We start from the raw sequence: 7,171 nt of genomic DNA, 5'->3' as shown, positions 1-7,171 counted from the left end.
TAACACGAATGTATAAGCCCAGGTTGGTAGTAACTGAAATTTATTGCTATTTATTGTACATAGATACACTCTGAGTCCTATGAGAAACTACCTCCTTGACAAAAAAACAACATTACAATGGACACCTGAGCGAATGGACTCAACAGTGAAGCAATCAATAAAAAGGGCAGCAATATATCAACTGTCTATGTGCTGTAGTCAGGGTCATGACATCTAAATGGGGTAGGGTGACAGAGTTTACCCAGTTGCTTCCATTACTTTCTATTGTTTTGAGAGTAAAGAGAACTTCAGTCTCCAAAGATCTGAGACTGGCCCTACAAATCTAGGACTGATGATGATAAACCTGTGCTGCAAACTGCTCTGCAGTAACAATCAGAGACAAATGCATCCTGTGGAGTCTGAATACAGACCTAAGGTCAGTGTCGGATTATGACATTCTGAGACCCTAAACTATGTCTATCTTAAGAGGCCCCATATGATAAAAATAATCCATAAAATCCACAAGAATGGATTTACATGAAATTTTAAGATGAATTATTATTATTTCTGCACACATTTATGAATTCAATATGAATAATAACTGGAGCTATATATATGTAGTAGCCAATTGCCCATCAAGAATGATGGGGGGGGATGTGGACGGGGACAGAGACCTGTATCCAGCCCCCCCCACTTTTGGATCCAGGACTGCTTCCCCTTCCTCCTCTCTGCTGTGTGGCCAGGCTCCCCCCTCCCCCCCCCGCCATTGCGGGGCTGGGCCGTACTAGGCCTGGTGCCCCCTCCGTCCACTGCCATTTTGGGGCTGGACCCACCCCCCCAGTTATTGTGGGGCTGGGCCTGGTGCTGCCCCACTCCGCCCGTTGCTGTTTTGGGGCTGGGCCAGGCTGGGTAGCGTATGCTCCCCCCCACGCTCTCTGCTGACATTATGGGCCTGGGCTGGGCCTAGTGTGCCACCCCCCCAACTCTGCCCACTGCTGTTTCAGGGCATGACCCCCCAACCCTGAGTGCCGCCCCCCACTCCCTGCTGCCATTTTGGGGCCAGGTCAACTTCCCTCCACATCCTCCCGGCTCATGCCTGCCTGCCTCCCCTCCTATTGAATGATGGCGGGGGGGCATGGATGGAGTGCTGCCACCCAGCACCCCATGCTGCTGCCACATCCAGGTAGCAAGGGGCAGGGCCTGGCCTTGTCCCCCACTCTGTCTGCTCCATCACTGCTGCCCCCTGGGAGTGGGGGGGGGGGGGGGGGGAGGGGGGGGCAAGGCCAGTTGTGCTGGCCTCGATCCGCTGTTCCTTCCCCTCTGTCCCCCCTGTCATGGCAGTGTCAGGGCCTGTTCTTTCTTCATGCAGCAGCGGGCCCAGGCCTGTTTCCCTGCTCCCTCCCTCACACTGCCACCATAGGTCCAACTCTGTTTCTCACACCCCTTGCGCCACTGCCTCTAGCTCCTCCTCCAGGTCCTCCTCCATCGCATCTGTCCTTGCTGTCTCTGCTGTCATGGCAGTGGTCTACAGCACTGCTGCCACCTGCAGTCCGAACGCTCTTGGAACACTCTGATTGGCTGTTGAGACAGCCAGTCAGAGTGTGAATAAAGCATTATGGACAGACAGACAGACAGACAGACAGACTATGGCTTTTATACTATTCTAATATTTTTGTCATTAGAACAAAAATGTTGAGTTTTATTTTTTTCTTATTTAAAGGCCCCTCATATTGTAAGGCCCTAAACTGTAGTTTAAGTAGTTTAAGCCTAAATCCAGCACTGCCTCGGTATAGTAGTGGTTTTCAGGTATCAGGCTGATCCAAGAGTGGTAATTTAAAAATGAAGCACAAGCTGGCCAGGAAGTTTAATTTGTTGCTTTGTTCCAGTCAGTCAGATCTCCAGGAACAAAATCATAGGGCCACTACTATGAACTGGGAGATCATCAGTACAGTAAATCAGAAATTGTTCAGGTACCAGGCTTTGCAGGGGAAAAGCATCAGTCACTCCATGCAGTCTTTTCATTTTTTGCGTCCTTTTGACAAAGTATTTAGGAGAATTGGCAGATTTACTGGATTCTGACAGGCCACACCTTGAGCACTTCTATTACAGCCTCAAATTTGTGACCTCTAGGCTGTCAACCAGGGGCCTTAGCAACATGCCACCCCAGCCCGTGCTTCCATGCAGTAAATAAATGAACATCACAGTAGCGAAAGGGAAAAGGAATCAAAGAATCAGTTCCAAACAGTACCAACACTACCCAAACTGAGAGCAAGAAGTTTAGTATAAGAGCTGATTGCTACTCAGGAGATCCTTAGATGATTTGATTATCTGCTCATAACTCCCTATGAAATGAATGAGAGTGCATGCATGGGATTAATGAAACCAGGCAGGGTTTTCCTTGTAAAACTCCAGACACAATTAAGATGTCATTTGCATTTTGTCCTCATCCAAAAAGCTTTTGTCTTCCTAAAATTTCTCACAATATAAATCTAACATTAAAATAAGGCAGGAAACGCACACCTATATGAATAACATAAACTACCACAATTAAACCAAATAATATTCAGTTGTCCCCATAACTCTAAACAGAAAGAAACAAAATACAGTTGAACATCCAAACACAATATTTTAAAAAGGCACTGAATTTGCTACTAAACACAGGTAACATGTACTCTGTTGCCCTCTCCTGTTACTTAACTTCAACTACACCAGTATATACTTAACACAAAAGTTCAGACACAAACATATAAGGAAGATTCTTCTCAGAGGTGAAAAATGTGATTGACCTCATGATGCTGATTGATCACATCATTGAAAAAAGTCTTGTGGAATCAGTCCAAACTTAATGTTACATGTGTTTGCATCTGAAGATTGATTAATGGGAAACTATTCATCTATCAATGGGTGCATCTACATGTGTGCATTTACTGTGTAGTAACTGAAATTACTGCGCAGTATGGGCATGCATCTACATGTGCACTTCTGTACTGCACAGTAAATATGGTGACTTACACCGACTTGCACATAAATCTGATATCTGCATTTGCAGGTGTGTGGACTGATTTGGGACTAACTTTAGTCCCACTCCAGTCCACACACAGTGTTATTATGCTTTAATGTCTGTACATGTAGACACTGGCCTATTCCTGTTTACTGTGCAGTAACTTACTGAGTAGTAAATTTAAGCCAGTGTAAATGCACAGGTAGACATGCCAAGTGTGTTCCATTGGACTAGGTTTTCTTTTTATTTTACTGTTAAAATAGTTATTTTATAAATTTTTAATCTATCTATCTATCTAGCTATCTATCTATCTATCTATCTATGTGTATATAGTTTAAAAATTTGTAGTTCATAATGACCCATGAAATCCTTCAGGGTAAAAGGGTGAAATCCTGACTCTATTGAAATTAATGGAAATGTGCCATTGGCTCAGACTAACGATTAATATGTATCATTATTCATAGATTCATAAATGCTAGGGTTGGAAGGGACCTCAACAGATCATTGAGTCCCACCACCTGCCTAGGCAGGAAAGAGTATGATACAGGTTTCTTTTTAATCTTGTCTACTGGCTTTCTCCATCACTGAATGATTCTTCTACAACAATCTCAAAACTGTTTTAGTTAGAATTAGTGCTTGACTGACAATTATAGTTCAGACTGTAAAGGCATCCTCAGCTGGTACAAACCAATCTAGCTTCATGAAGCCAAAGGAGCTACAGCAGTTTACACCACTAAGCAAATGCTTACCGAGAACATCTTATATTATGTATTATTAATATAAACATTATACATATGCATAATTATTATTGTTGTTTTTGTTGTTTATCAAGGCCTTTCACCTGGATTTCTCAAAGAGCATTCGACAAATGTGTGTTTCCCACTGCAAGAACGTACCATGTAATACTTTAACACTTAAAATTCTGTTTACCATACTACCTTGAATTTGGCCATGCCATAGGGGCTAACATGAGCAGTGTTCATTGCAGAGCATTTTGTTTTTATTAAGTAACAAATCTTTATATCTTCCTGAAAAGGAAGATAATGCTCAGCCTCTTTTACACAGGACAGAACACCAGGAGTCATACAGTTGTGCATTAGGGGCATGTGCTTTAATTTTATGATGCTATATTTATTACTTTCACTCTAATTCTCAGCTTGGTGCCATCTGAACATTTTTGCTAGCTGTGTCCTGTTGCAGGTTAGACTGTACAACATCTGGGGTCAGGGAGTGACCCTGTCTGTGACTACAGTGCCTACCAAGATGAGGGCTCAGTGCTGAGAGGACAGTGAGACACTGTTGTAATATAAATACATGGCAAGAGAGAAGACTTAAAGCAATAGGCATTTTATACTGAGATTGGCTGCTGTCTAAATTACACATCATGGTATTCCTCATATAGAATTAAAACGTAAAACAAGAAACACTTCAAGAAGTGCCCAACTGCCTAGTGCATCTGTATGAAAGACATTAAACCAACAAAGAGCTAAATCAGTGCATTGCAAACGTGTTCAGGACAGTGATTTGCAATTGAAGGACCATTCATCATTGATGCAATTGCACGGAAGTCAACTGTGCACTAGGGAGAAAGCCCTGTGTTTTTCATGTGCAGGAAAACATGCCTCATCTCATTGAAATGAGAAGATATTATATTTAACTGTTTGGAAATGTAAGCTTCATTGCTTGATAAAAGGTGTTTGGACCTGAACGCTTGCAAAGAAAGACTTTTTTTGCTACTATTTAGCTGGCCTAATAAAAGATATTGCCTCTAGCCCAAGAGTTTTGTTTCTCTCATTGAAATGCACATTTGAAAACCTAACAGCACCCAAAGGGGGCATATTTCATGGAAAAAACTTGAATTCTGAATACAGCAAAGAATAAAGAAAGGAGGAAAGCAGTTGCATTTATCTAGTGTTTCATTGTTTAAAATCCTGTTAATTAGGATTATGCAGGAAATATAAGGATTGAAAATGTGCCCAGCAAGGGAATGAGTCTGAGAGATGCAGCCCAGTGTGATATTGTGCAATACTGTACTGGTCTCTGGATGACTTATTCTATCTGTAAGAAAAAATACATTTCCCTCCTTGACATCATTCCATGCATCTTGACTTCTGAGTCTTCTTACTACTATTCCACTGTTAAGTACAGATGGTTTTATGATTTGCTTTGATTTTCCAGCTTTGACAAATAAAACATTTGTTTTATAACCTTTCCAGCCTTGTTTTTAGGAAGTTTCTCCTTAACATTTATCATCCACTGTTCATGTCAAATAGTACTTACACAGCATACAGACTTCAAATTTTCTCCATAGAATAAAGATGTCCTCTATCAGAATTGTCATGAATTTTTCATTTCCCAAAAAGCTGAACAAACTTTAAACACACTTTCACTTGTTTACATATTAATAATTGGGTGAGAGGCACGTGAAAACTGTATCATTCTACTACAGTCACAACAGTGACAATTAGTCGTCTGTGCTCTGAGTTTATAAAATTACTTCATGGTGCTAAAGAACAGCATTTTATATCAAATACAACTTAGTCTGAAAGACCCTCTCACGTCTACTATAAACATAAAACTGCATCTTACAATAGAAAACGGTTCAATCGGGATTTAAATTATTCATGAAGTTGTACTGATTTTTAAAAACATTTTGAAGAAAAAATAATCAAGATATCAGACAATGAACAAAAGTTCTTTGACAATCTGAAACACACTTTAAAAAAAACAAACCTTTTTGTTTTGAAATTATATTCAATATTTTATATTGCATATACAGTGTCAAGTTGAAACAAGACATTTAATTTTGATTCTTCATAATCCAGACAGTAGAGCTTAGCTAGGAAAAATAATGATAGACTTAGCCAGAATAGGAATCTGAGTGTGTGATTTAGTCACAGCATCAGATAATGGGATGTAGCATTTACCACCGGATGCCTTCCGAGAAATGACTCCTCGATTTTGTCGAAAAGGATATTTTGATAGATTTACAACATTTTTTTCAGGCTTTTCCTGAGCAGGACATTTGAAGGCGCTGTTCCAAGTTTAAATGGAACCAAATGTAGAAGTTTGAAAATCATTCATGAGGCAATGATTTTTAGTGATATCTTTTATTGGACCAACAGTATAGTGGGAAGACAAAAAAGTCTTACCTCTCATGTATTTCCTGGACTAACAACAATCCAACCCTATCAAAATGATTCATTAATTAGAATTTGCATCCTCTCCCCAGTACTTTTTAGAACTGCTCTGAGTAAAAGCAACCACGGAAAACTTTTCACCTCTTTCTTTCACAAACTGGGGTCTTGTAGATTCGATTTGTTTTTTTACCAGTGAAACCAGCTGGGTAGGTGAGAAGGGTGGATTTGGAATGCAGCTGGTGGGTGCTTATTACTTGCTTGGAAGATCTGGTATGGGAAGTGGCTCATAATCTCTTCTTGCTATGACAGGAGCCCTTGAACAGGAGGAACCTCTCTAAAACATTGCTTCTGTTACTCTTACCTATCTATCCATTTTTATAAGATTGGCTATCATAATTGTGTCTGAGAAAGGTATTTCTAAATCTGAAGATAATGATTCCTTCCCTATTGCATTTACATTGGTTCCCAGTGCCCAAACAATTCACTCAAGTAGAGTGGTCACCAGGAATCCAGGTTTTCTCTGTTTAAAAATCCCAAATTCTCCAATGAAAAAATCACAAATCCATGTTTTTCCATGATTAAAATGAAATGCTGCTATATATATAGATATCAGCTGAACACAATGCTTTATTGATATATTTGCATTTTTAAAGCAATTTGGAAGCCTACCAATGCCTCAATTATTATAATAATATACATTCTAAATACCTGTATATTTTGGCATTTGATTTTGGTTTTTTTATCATGGAAAATCAGAGCTTCCCCTGTCCCCTTCACTTACCAGGACTCCATCTACAGCTGTCCCCCAACCCTGCTGCTTTGTGGTGCTGAGCAGCCCTAATATGTCAATGCCCTGTCCTTGCCCATGGTGTTGCCTATCACTCCCAAGCCACCTCCCCCCAACCAGCCCTGCTGGTGACCCTCATTCCTGACCTACAGTCTCCTGGCCCTGCCAGTGCCCCTCACTCCCAACCCACAGCCCTCTAGCCCTGCAGGTGTCCCTCACTCCTGACCTACTGTCCTCCATCCCCAGGCCCCAGCCCTCCAGTGT

Source organism: Alligator sinensis, unplaced genomic scaffold (assembly GCF_000455745.1).
Source record: "Alligator sinensis unplaced genomic scaffold, ASM45574v1 scaffold870_1, whole genome shotgun sequence".
NCBI classification, from domain to species: Eukaryota; Metazoa; Chordata; order Crocodylia; family Alligatoridae; genus Alligator; species Alligator sinensis.
Note: the sequence above shows the minus strand (reverse complement) of the source record.